The sequence below is a fragment of the Pteropus medius genome, unplaced genomic scaffold (genome assembly GCF_902729225.1).
Source record: "Pteropus medius unplaced genomic scaffold, Ma_sr-lr_union100, whole genome shotgun sequence".
Classification (NCBI taxonomy): domain Eukaryota; kingdom Metazoa; phylum Chordata; class Mammalia; order Chiroptera; family Pteropodidae; genus Pteropus; species Pteropus medius.
In genome coordinates, this window is record NW_024351731.1 from 6,555,940 (window position 1) to 6,569,043 (window position 13,104).

Genomic DNA, 13,104 nt, shown 5'->3' on the forward strand with positions numbered 1-13,104 from the left:
TAATTCCCAGAGTGCCCCGCGCGGCGGGCGGCGGGCAGCGGCCGGGGACGGTGGCCGGCTGGGCCAGAAAGCCTTGGGACACGAGCGCGTTCACTCCGTCGCACGCTCGCCCCCGAGCCTCTGTCTCCGCGCGCGTACACGGGGTGACGTTGAAAGCGAAGTTAGACGAGGCGCGCGCGGGGCCAGGCCCCTGCCCGGCCAGGCCGGGCCGACCCGGCGAGGCCCGAGCCGGAGGAGCGCGGGGACCCGCTGGTGGGCTGTCCCGGGGCGCGGGCCGCGCTCGGCGAGGGGGGTGCCCGACTGATCTGCCCGGACACTGAGGCCCACGGGAGCCGAAGGGCCTGTGCCTGTGTCGCAGCCCGAGCGGTCCCTTTCCCGCCAGCAGAGGTTGGCATCTGCCTTCCAGAGACCCTTCTGGGGGCGCCCTCCTTCCTCGCGGCGGCTGGCCTCCTCGCTCTGCCTGCGGGCACGGGGCTGCTAGCCCAGGGCCACCCTCCAGAACGACCGCTCCCCTCGCACCCGGTGACACACTAGAGGAAGGGACCTGGGAACCAGGGTAGGATCCGAAGCCAGTGCCACCACCCTTGGGCCCGCACCCACCATGGTCATCTCTCTGAGCCCGTTTTCCTACTGATGAACCAAGAACCACACCTGGGGCAGGAGAGGGGCCCACACGTGACGCAGGTCCTCCTTACCGCTGGCACCACTGTTGTGATTCACTGCCCGGGTCAAAGGCAGCGCTACGCAGAGGGCCTGCTAAGCTTCAGGGAGGGGGCCAGACCCAGACACCTTGGTCAGTGCCCCAGCCAGATATAAGCAGGATTGTCGCCACACGTGGAAGCATTTCCATGAGCGGGGAAGCCTCCTATCAGCTGGGACTAGCGGTGCTGCCAGACTCGGCGGGTCACAAGGGAAACAAGGCCCCGCTTCCTTCATGCTGCTACTGACACCATTCCTATCATCAGAGTCCCTGAGCCCATCAGGGGGACCACCTCCCTTCCAGGTGCCAGTCCCCACCCCGCCCCCGCCCCCTAGAGGTGGGCTCCTTGAGGGCAGGCTGGTGTCCGCGTTTGCATCTTGGCGTCAGTGGTGTGGCCTCAAGGGGCAGAGAGGGGTGAGTGAATGAGCCCGCTGTACCCACGGGCTTTTTCGCATGGTGTTCGCCACGTGACTTAGTCTTCGTTCCCCGCCGAGCCTCCGCACTTTGCCGTGCGGTGTTGAGCAGTGACACGCCTGGGCACATTCTCCGCAGCTTCGGTGCGGAGGCTGACAGAGACCTGCCCAGGCGTAGTGAAGGGCCGCGGGAGCGGGGCTGGCGCAGCACCGCGGACGAGTCCCTCACCGCGCAGGGAAGGGGCCGGTGCAGGCCGGTCACATGCCGGGGTCTGAGTGAGGCAAGCACCTGGCCCCCAGCCATTCAAGACCAGCCGCGTCACAGCACCAGGCTCTTAGGAAATCAGCTACGGCATGAGACTTGTAACAGCTCCCAAGGTGTTTGGCGGCTGGCAAAAAAAAAAAAAAAAGGAAAAACCACCACCTGAGTGTGGGTCGTCGTTGCTAATCGCGTCCGCAGTGAATCTGCCACCATCCTGGGAAATGGCAGAGGCAGCGCGTCCTCTGTTCCTGAGGGCGGGGGCAGCACCATACCCCGAGGAGCCCCGGCCTCTGTTCCGCACCCACCACCCAGGCCACCGGGCGCGGCGGCCACTCTCCCCTCTCGCCAGATCTCATCCTGTCGCTGCCGTTTTTTCATTCACAATCTTTTCTTCCAATGTCCGACAGCACGCTAGGCTCTGGGGACACGGCGCGTTGTCCGTGGGGTGTTGAAACGGTTTCCCAGACAAGGGGCTCTTGGGCTGGGTGCCGAAGGGGGAGCAGGAGTCTGTCAGGCAGGAGCAGTACGAACGCAGCATGGCCGCTGGGGAAGGTGGCCACATCCACCTCCTGCGTCAGTTTCTGCCCAAAGTCCTATTCCGAACGTGGCATACGGGGATTTCCCCAGGCCCCCACCTCCCGCTGCTTTGCACACATATGCACAAACACAGTCCCACACGCTCACATAGTCACACACGTTCTCTCACTCAGAGTCAAGAACAGATTTCCATGTGCTACCACCCACCCCCAACCCAGGAGCTCAGAACCCCACTGACCGCTGCTCGGGAGACACGGTAACGAGATGTTAATGAGCGACGGCGAAACTCAGAGCGGCGAGCAGCATTTTACAGGATCACAACACTGTGCTCCCCAGAGCGCTGCTGAACCTCCAACCGCATGACAGTGTAGGCGGAAGGCAGCAGAGAGTCCCCACTCCGCCCAGGGCTGCCGGCGAATAGGAAGGGTCAGCGGGGCAGCAGGAGGGGAGCTCCGGCTCCAGGTCCTGCCCAGCGGTGCCCATCCTTGGCGTACAGGCCTGGTCTGATTTCGGGGTAGGGAACCGCCCCCATGAGGCCCTTCCTGGGCCACCCCATCATGCCAGGATCACCCCCAAGCACCTTGCCCTGCATCCCAGGCCCTTCAGGACGCTACCCTGAGCTCACTACTGCCCACTCCTCCAGGGGCACCCCTCCCACCTCTGCCCCTAGCTCCTGGTCTCCGCCCAGCCTGGTCCCTCTGCCTGCAAGCTGACTTCCCCATCCTTCAAGGCCGTCCTTCCCACGCACTTGCCCCGCTTCCTGGAAACCTTTGGCCCCTGGGCCTGGGTGCGGGGTGTCCTCCGAGCCCCTCGGCCCCGACTTTGCCTCTTCCACAGAACTCCTCAGACTTCCCCTCCAAACTGGGAGCTACTTGATGGCAGCAAACTGGCACGTGGCTGTTCTCATCGTTTGTTGAAAGGATGAGCGAGTGAATGAATGAGCGACAGACTCAGAGTGGTTGAGCTGAAGGGATCCTGATCATCTGCTCTATTCTGGGGACACCGAGGCCCTGAGCTCCTGGCTCTTCTCTCCGTGGTGGTTGTGGTGAAGCCCAGGCCAGGGGTCCCTGCCCTCACCATGACTGTCTCTCCCCTCCCCTGAGGTCCCCACTGCTCCATCGGCTCTCTCTGAGGCAGAGACCCCTAGCTGTCCCTGGCCAAGCCATGGGCTCTGAAGAACAGAGAAGGGGCATTTGGGCTGGGCGGTGAAGGGCACAGCTGGAGACTCCTCCCCATGCTCCTCCATCCTCCTGACCCCATGGAGCCTGGGAGCTGCGAGGTGGCTGGTACCAGCATAGACAGCACCTCTGGCCCAGCTACTGGGGGGGTGTCCTGGCGCTGACCACGTGGCAGGCTACCCAGCGTCTCCCCTGGGTTTCCACCCCAGCAGGAGGTTCACGACCCACAGGTGTCTTACAAAGACCGGACGCGTGGGGTCCAGCTCAGCCCTGTGACAGTAGGAAGGGCCTGGGCAGTTCGTCCTTGGGGTGGGGGCCACATGGTACCAAGGTAGCCCCTCTTTGCCTGGCCCCAGGCTGAGCCCCACAGGGCCAGCCAGGCCCAGGGGACGGTCAGTGAGGTGAGCTCAGTGTGGACCACAGGAGAAGGAGTCGAGGCCTGAGGTCCACCCAGCCCGACCTGACTCCCCGTGTCCTGAGCCACGCCGCAATTTCCGACATCTCTGCCCTCTCTGGATGAGGAGGGCATTGGCCCCAGTGTCATTTCTTCCTGGGGACACCATCACCTTGGAGGACAGTGAGTCTCCTGGCCGGGGAGGTCCTGCAAGTTCAATCCAGGAAGAACTCACTCGTGAATCTGTCCAGGCCCCGGGTGTAGGGAGCGGGACAGGGGCCCCCAGCTGGGGGCAGGTGAGGGGACGGTCTCAGGGGACAGGGAGAACCCTTCGGAACTGCTTCTGACCGTGATTCCCCAGTCTGGAGACTCTGCTGTTCAGGGTCTCTCTCCGCCAGCATCTGCAGAGCTCGAGCCAGCAAGGGGCTACGGGAAGGACATCGGGCTGAGGGTCTGGGGGGCGAGGCTCGGAGGGGCACCCAGCTGCGGCAGCCCCGTGATGACCACCCCTGAGCCGTCTGAGCTCGTCTCAGCAGCTGGGAGCCGTGCCGTCCCCTGTCTCTGCTGCCCCAGTGAGCTGTGGCTTCCAGAGGTACCAGGATCTTTGTCCGGGTCCAGACCTGCTCTTCCTCTCCCTTGCTGTGTGACCCTGAGCAAGCGCTCCGCCTCTCTGGGCCTGGGCCTCGGGGCATCAGGCTTATCAGGGAAAGAGGCACCGCCTGCCCCCAGCACCAAGCCCTCACGCACTTTAGAGCCATTGTTTTGAGTCACCCAATCACCCGTCTACCCACTCACTTGAACGTTCACAGGGGGTCTTGACCAAAGCTCTGGGGGCGGCAGTGGCTGAAACCGGTGAAGCTTGTGCCCCCCGGCAGTAGGCATCGGGGTGCGGGTAGGAAGACCACACACAGCCTCCACCAGCGGCTCCAGTGTGGGGAATACGCGGTTTACTTGGCACCAGAAGGGCGCCAGGCTGTCCAAGTGGGGAGGGGACATGGGGTCTGTCCTGGGGGGTTGGGCTGTGGATCTGCCTCCGCTCCCCAGGGGCGTCTGTCCCTCTGCCCTGGGTCCCCGGCCGTGCGGGTGTGCCGCTCGCCGGCCTCCCACTGGCGACCATGGGCCAGCGCCGGGAACAGGAGGCGCTGGGCATATCGACTGTATTTGGTGATCACTGCTGTATTTATAGGGCTTGACGGGGACAAAAATAAAGCGAGGAGGGGCCGCTGAGTCACCGTGAGCGCTCCAAAGCGTGGGCTCTGCGCAGAGCGGGATTCAGGGGTGGGGCTCCCACGACCACGCCCTCCGGATCCAGGGGTGGGGCCCCCATGACCACGCCCTCCGGATCCAGGGGTGGGGCCCCCATGACCACGCCCTCCGGATCCAGGGGTGGGGATCCAGAGGCCGAGGCCATGCTGCGGGGACGATGCGAGCCCTGCGTGGGTTCCCCCAGCCTGTGCTCCAGAGGGCCCGGCTCGTCCCCACACCACCCCACTCCACCCGTCTCCACCTAGAGCTCAGGTCCGGGCGTCCAGGAGAGATGAGCGGCCGGAGCAGTCTCCTCGCCTGTGAGCACCTGGCCGCGGGAAGGCGCGGGGCGGTGTTTGGCCGCCTCATGGGCTCCCCTTCCGGATTGCGCTTGCGGTGGCTTCCATGACACACACTCCCAGATCCCCCTTCGGACCGGGCATCCCACGCCCCGCCGGCTCCCTCCGTGGGTCTGGCCCTGGCTGAAAGGAGCTCTCTTGCCTCCCAGGGCGGCCCGCACCCCAGGACCGGTCTGCGTGCACTGCAGAGGCCCGAACCCCTGGCCCCAGGTCGGGACAGCTCTGCAGGGCCCTCCCGACTCCCGCGGGACAGCTGAGGCCTCTGGGACATCGTGCCCAGCACGGTCTCTCCCTCTGCCCAGCCCCTCCACGACCCCATCCTATCAGCTTTCCTAGTAAACCCCGAAGTGTAAGTCTGCCTCTGGGCTGAACCTCCTCCGGGGGACCCCATCCTGCGTGGACCCCATTGCCAGCAATCCCCTGCTCCAGTGAGGGCCTCTCTGACTTCTGCCTCTTTCCTGCTGGGGCTGCTCCACCGGTGGGCCCGGGGCCATCAGCTTTTGTGCCACAGGCAGGAGCTCGTCTGCAAGCTGGAGAGCACCATGGGGTGCTTACGGCACCACGCGAGCCTCTGGGTCCACCGAGTCCCGGGCAGGATCCTGCGGGGAATTATGGGGGCGCCTCGTTCATTGCTGCTCAAATGGGCTTGAGTCATGGTATTTTTCCCTCTGAGTCAGGCTCAGAGGAGCCCCATGAAGGGGAGGCACCTCAGATGTGGGGCAACTTGGGAAACGGAAGGGCTGTCGTTCTGGACCTGCCCGGGCTGCCCAAGCCCCCAGGAGCTTGGGAAGGTAGCTGCTGGGCCCTGGGAGGTCCCTCTGGCCATCACAGCCCACCACCCCTGGCTCCAGGAAGCAGTGCTGGGGGCGTCTCTGTCTCCAGGGGAGGGGCAGTGAAGGGCCCCTCCATCCGCTGACCTGGACCCCATGGCGAGGCCCCGCATGAGGGGTGATGGCCACTGTCAGAACTGGCCCGCCCTGCCCCGGCTGGAGCAGGAGCCCGAGGGAGGCAGGAAATCGCAGGGCAGCGGGCGGGGCGGAGGCCGGAAAGCGGGGCCGGGGTGGACGCCTCGCGGGGGCCGGCACGAGGGACTCTTGTCTCTTTCACTGCCGGTCTCAGGCCCTCGCCCAGCACTGTGCCCAGTGTCCAGCACCCCGAAGCTCGGGCAAACGGGACGTCACCTGGTGACTGTCTCACACGCGGGGTGATGACTCGGCCCGGCGGTCAAGCCCCGACCGTCTGTAGCGCCGGCGGATCACAGGTCTACGACTCCTCACCATTGGGAAGACGGACCTTTGAGGAGGAGGGACCCCACCCTCTCTTGTCTCTCCCCAGAGGAAACCCCATGTGGAGACAGGCGGGTGGCCTAGTGGTTGCAGCCGTGGGAAGGGGCCGGTCTGGTTCCAGGTAAGAGGGACAGGCACGCTCTCCACCGCCACTCCAACTGAACGTGGCCTTGAAACCCAGACTGGGTCCCCGGAGCAGCCGCATGAGGCTCGGGAAAGCACGTGTTAGCAGGCGATTGGGCAAGAGGACTAGAGTTCGAAGCACCCTCACGTCACCTGCGAGCAACCCCTTTTCCCCTCCGGTGTCTTCCAGCTTGGACTCGAGGCAGCCTGAAGCCTGGAAGCGGGCACGCCTCCGTGCTGAGAGAGAGTTCGAGCAGTGTCTGCCCGGTCTCTCTCAAGGAGCAGGAGAGAGGACCCGACAGGTGGTGGGAGAAAGTCCTCGTTTGTGCTCCCTTTTCTCTGTCGGCTCAGCCCCAGCCCCACCCCCCGCGGTCCCCTGGCCGTGGCCGGCACGGGCGCTCAAAGAGCAAACAGAAGGAAACCTCTCCGTCATCGAGAGCTGTCATGTCGGGAAGGCAAGGCAGACCCGCGTTTCTCCTCTTTCGCTCCGTCCTTGCACCACGGGGCCCGACGCGGGCGCAGTCGTGGGAAGTCCACAGCGGACTGTCCCGATGACGGCCCCACCTTTTGGCCAGAGGACCAAAGAGAGGGGTCCCCGGAGAACAGAAAGTATCAGCAGGACACAGAGAGGGGCTCAGGCATGTGACCCCTACCGTTTTATGATTGCAAGGACCAGCCCGAGCCTAGCATGCATGGGCCCCAAACAGAACAGCAAACCTATGAAATCAGCTGCACACGGACACTGCCCAATCCCACAAGGGCTGCTGGATGCTTGTGCAGGACGGATCTGAATAGCACAGGAAGACTTTAAACTCTGACCCGGCAGACCAATCAGAGCCCCTGAGATGGCAGAAGCTTGCAGCCTGGACCCAACTGGGCCGCTTCTCTGCTGAAACAAACATATCCAAGTCTTCGTAGGACTTAGAACACATCCAGAGCCTTAGATAATAATATTCAAAATTCCCAGGATACAATCCAAAACGATTTGGCATGCGAAGAAACAAGAAAATAGCAACATGCATTCGCATGGAACAAAACAATAAACAGAAGCCAAGTCGAGATAACACAGATGTTAGAATTATCAAACAAAGACTTAAAAGCAGCTGTTATAAAAATGTTCCAGCAAGTAAGGGCAAACACTCTTGAAGTAAACAAAAATATAAACAGCCCAAGGGAGGAGAGACAGAGAGACAGAGAGACAGAGAGAGACCAAATGGAAACATTAGAACTGAAAAAACACAACCAAAATAAAAATACTCGTGACATGACTTCAATAGCAGAACGGAGGTGACAGAAGAAACAAGCGGTAAACATGAACACGGATCAGTGGAAAGTATCTGATATGAACGAGAAGGGAGGAGAGATTAAAAGAAGCAAAACTCAGCCTCTGGGACCCGTGGGTCAATGTCGGGTCTAATGTTCATGAGCTCGGGGTCCCAGAAGGAGGCGAGAAAGAGTGTGATGCAGAAAAAAATATTTGAAGAATAGCTGAAATTTCCCCAAATTTCATAAAATACAAAAAGCTACAGATTCGAGAAGATCGGTGAACCAAAGACATTCGTTCTCAGGTGTGCCAGAGTCAAACTGCTAAACATTAAAGACGAAGAGTAAACTCTTAAAAGCAGACAGAGAAAAACAACAAATTGTTTATAAGGGGAGAAATTATCCAAATGACTTGGGATGTCTCATCGGAAACCAGGAAGGCCAGATGGAAGTGGAGAGAGATTTTCAAAGTGCCAGCAAAAAAGAACTGTGGGCTCGAATTGGACATCCAGTGGAAATACTTTTCAGGAAAGAAGGCGAGATAAAGATATTCCTAGATCAAAGAAAGCCAGGAGACCTCTCTCTGTGTGCGAATCCTGCAGCTTGAGCCTGGCATTGCTTTGAAGCAAAAAGTCAAGGGAAAAAAGGCAAAAGACTGGCACAGACACTTCACCAAAGAGGATGTTCAGATTCTAAATAAACACACGGAGAGGCCTTGCGCATCATTAGTCAGTAGGGGATTCAACTTCAAACCACTACGAGATACCGCTTTGCGACCATCGGGACAGCTGAATGAATGCTGCTGGCCACACCCAGTGCTGTGGCCACGCGGAGCATCGGGAACCGGGCGGCGCTGGGAGCGCACACGGTGCGCCACTCGGGAAACCGGCTCGGCGGTTCCTTGTCGCGTTAGGCACGCGTGTACTGAGACCCACAGGATCCAGGAAGTGGGTACCGATCCGGGTGAAACACACAGATGCTCACCGAACCCTGCACGACATGTGAAGCGTCCTTCCTTGTAACAGCCCCACACTGGAAACTACCCGACGGTGGCCTGCGGTCATCCACGCCCGTGGTGCCCGGCGGACAAAGGAACAAGCTGGGCACGTGCGACCGTGCCGGTGGATTTCGAAGGTGGCATGCCGTGTGACTCTATGGACATGACAGCCTCCGAAAGACGAAACTGTCGTCATGGAGGACGCATGAGCGGTGGCCAGGCTTAGGGGTGGGGGGAGGGTGTGACTGCAGACGGATAGCGCGGGAGAGTTTTAGGGGCGAAGAAACCATGCTTGATCGCGGAGGTGGCTGAACAGACACAAAACTATGTTAAAACTGCTAGGACTCCACGTGTGGACCAGTCGCCATGGTCCGGGACGGCCGGGTTTCAGGCTCGGCCCTCGTGGGAGGGTTCGGGGCAGGGGCAGCGGTGCCCTCGTACGCCTGGGCGGTCTCGTCGTGATGGCATGGCAGCCAGTGACCCATGACACGACTCCATTTGCCTGTGCTGCCCCCCATCCTCTCTGGCTGTCCCGCCTCACCCGCACCCCACCCCGTCCGGCCCTCTGAGCGCTGGGCTCCCCCACTGGACCGGCAGCCCCGCAAAGGAACAGAAGATGTTTGCTGTCGCTGACCCGGCGCCTGCCCTGGGCCGACCTCTGCCAGGTGCTGCGCGCACGACACCCCTGAGGTGGAGACATCTGCCCCGCCTGACAGGTGCGGCCCTGGAGGCCCAGCCAGGGGTGGCGACAGCATTTGAACCTGGCGCAGCCTGAAGCCAGCAGCCAGCCCTCCTGGAACCCGCTGTCCCTCTGTTTCCGCTTCACCCTTGGGGCAGCCTTGCTCCCGCTCTGTCCACCGTCAAGGGCACCCCCCGAGCCCGGGCGGGAGTGAGACGGGGGCAGGAGTTCCCCGGGCCCCAGCGCTCAGGGCCCCCGGCGTGGGGGAGGCTGGGGAGGAGGCCGGGACCCGGGCGTCTCTGCCAACCGCTCACTCGCGGCTGAACTGGGTTGTGCTAACGCCCGCTCCTGCGGCACGAAAGGACTTGTTAATTGATTAAATGACACTTTGGATCCCTGCAGGGCTAGGAGTGAGAACGGCCCCCACGGCTCTGAGGATCTGGGACGAGGCGAGGAGGGCAGCGTGGGCGGCGGCTCAGGCCACCAGGGGCCCGGCGCGGGGAGGCCTCTTCCAGCCGGGGACGCTGGGTGGGCACAGCTACGGGGGGCCTGCACCGCCCGGCACGCTCCGCCCGCTTCCCCCTCCGGGGCCGGCCAGCCCGCGCCTCATCGGGACCGTCCACCTCCGGGTTGCCACTCAGCATGGCCATCCGTGGTCAGCCCCCTGCCCAATGTAGGGGTCTTCTCCACCTTGACCTGCCCTGCCTCCTCCCCGCCCAGAGCTTGTAAAGGGGTCAGTCAGTTCCTCAGCATCTGTCTGACCATCTCTGTGTTCCTCACCACCCCTGCCCTGGGTCCAAGGCTTGTCTCCCTACCAGTTTATAAGTGACCAAGGGTAGCACAGTGCCTGAGTCATCCCCAGCCAAGACTCCCAGAGCAAGGTGGCCTGGTTGCCAACGGGCCTTGAGGGCAGGCGCTGTGCTGGGACCCTACAGACACTTCCAGGGAGTGGGGCTAGAGCCACCAGCTGAGCCGCCATCGTGCAGTGGCCCTTGTCTCTTCGGACTAGAAACCTCTAGAAACCTTGGTCTTTAGCTGAGGGAGTAGCTGCCAGGATCAAGACCCTGCCGCCCAGCCTGCCTCCCGCTGCGCCCGAGTTCTGACCAACGGAATTCGTGGCACGTGACGTGTGCAACTTCGGGGGGTGCTTGTGAAGAGCGGGCGGATCTCCTTCTCTCCCCGCCGCTGGGCACAAGGCAGCTGTGACCGCCCGAGCTCAAGGAGTCACCTGGGCCCGTGAGGCACCAGAGAGAGGATGAGGGAGGTCCGTGCAGGGTGCGGGTGAGGCCGGGGGTGCGGGATCGCCCTGCTCTGGGGAGGGGGTCATCATGACGACAAGACGAGAATTTCGGAGGAGAGCTGGCGCCGTGGTCGCAGTCTGCCTGGAGCCCACGCAGCCCAGACCTCCCGTGGGCATGGGTCCATCCGTTCCTTCCTGTGACAGGCCCCTGAGACTGTCCTCGAAGACGCCGCAGGGGACACGGTGCTATGGGAGACGGCACGCTCAGCCGTGCTGTGTGGGCAGGGGCCTGGGACACACGGGGCGGGTAGGGACATTCCAAGAGGCGGGGTGAGGGCATGGGGGGCTGGTGTCCCCTGGACACGGTGGGCGTGTGACGGACAACCTGGCAGCCCCTGGTTGCCAAGCCCAGGACACCTCACCAGTCTCCATTTGGCCCAATTTAAAATTCACAGGTAGCACCTCACACCTTCCCTGACTGTGAAAAGCACAGTGTGACCTTTACACAACCTGCGAGGTTTATTCACAGCACCACCAGGGGGACCGGCCACTCCTCCCTCCTCCAGCCACACACGATGACAGACACACAGACGCACACGTGACGAGCACATGGGCACGTGCACTTGCACCCGTGAGGTCTGCACGCAGCTCGTGCGTTCATATTCACATGCACGTGTGCACCCCGTGCATGCACGTGTGTGAGCATGGCAGCTGTACTTGTGCAATGCACTTGTACACAGGTCTGTGTCCGTGTGTGGGTGCACACGCATGCACGTGTGGTGAGCACGGGCATGTATGTCTGTGTGTGCACACACACAGGAAGCACTGTGCTTGGTGTATACACGCAAGATGCACATCATGTGAGCACATGCATGTGTACACACGCACACACCAGCTCACACACGCACACATGGTGGCACACACAGGCACGTGTCAATACACCTACCCCCCTTCTGAGACTAGCAGTGCCTAAAGCACGCTGAGGGCGCGGGGCAGCGAGGGCCCTGCCCGCCCCCGTGGGCCCCACTGTGGCAGAGCCGGAGGGTCTCTGTCCAGGCTCCGTGCAGCTGCGGGCAGGACAGAGGTCAGGGCCTCCTGCCCCTCTATGCCCAGGCGGCACCAAAGCTCAGGCCCACCCCTCAGATCAGGCCCTGTTCCTGGTCTGAAAAGCGGGCCTCCCACCTGCGGGAGGGGTGTGGGCGGTGGGCACACAGACGCCCGCCCTGCTCCGCCCCCCAGAGCTGGGAAGCGGCCTCCTCTCCTCATTTGCTGAGATGAGGCTTCCAGAGGCGAGAGGTGGGTGTGTGGACGTCCCAGGAGCTGGTGGCACTGAAGCCCTAGGGCATCCTGGCCCCAGCCCCAGCTCTGGGGGAGACCAGGAGGCCCCTCCCCAGTACCCCGAGGACCTCAGCACCACTGGGGGTCGCAGTGAGCAGAATCTCCCAGATTCGGCCTGTGGCCAGGCTGAGTCCACATCTCGCTGGCTGCGCTGGGAGGTAGGGATGGCCAGCTGCAGGGGCCACCCGTGGCTGAGTGCTGGGGAAGCATCCGGCACATTCAGATCAGCTCTGGGCCCCAAGGGCCTCATCTGGCCTGTGACCCCCACCCCAATCCCAGGAGGGGGACCAGCAGGAGAGAAGTACTACCTTCTCCTTTGACTCCCCCACCTTCTCAGAGTTTGGGGAGCTGCTGTTCTTCACGCCATCTAAATCTGGGGCCACGGGAGCTGGTGGCCATGGGCAGTAAGGAGGTCAGCCCAGGGGAGTGAGCGCCACAGCAGTGGCCCTGTTTGTGACCCACATCGCCTGCCCTTCCCACCCTGGGCACCGCGGGAGGGCACGCCGGGGTGTGATGCTGGGGTGTGGGTGGGCGTGGGTGTGTGCTAAGCCTGTCGCTTCTTTACGCACACATTCTTACAGCCGCCCTTGGGAGTGTGCCCGGTCCCCTCCCTTACGCCCGGCCCAGGAAGCCCGGCTCTGGGCCAACCGTGCAGCCCCCTCCCACGAGGCCTGGCGGTGCCCGGCCCAGGAAAGGGTCTTTTCCACGCGGGTACCTCTGCTGCCCTCTGTCTGGCAACTCTGCCAGCTACACGGCCCCACCTGCCAAGTCCGCTCCCCCCCTCCCCCGCAGCAGGCCCGGGGGAGGATTCCAACTGCATAAAGGTGACTTTGAGGAGCAGGAGCACAGAAGTAAAGGGCTTGGCCCCCGGCCGGCGACCTTCAGGGATCGGAGCTGGGGTCCGAGCCTGCTTGGCCTAGCAGAAGGGGGGTCTCCCATCACCTGCCCGACACAAGCATCACCCCAACCCGTAATGCCACCCCTTCCTCACAACCAGCCACCAGCAGCAGCACCTCAGTCACCACCTCCTTAACGTCATGTCACGTCGTCATCCTCCTCCGACCCAGATGACGACCCCCCCTCCCCAGCA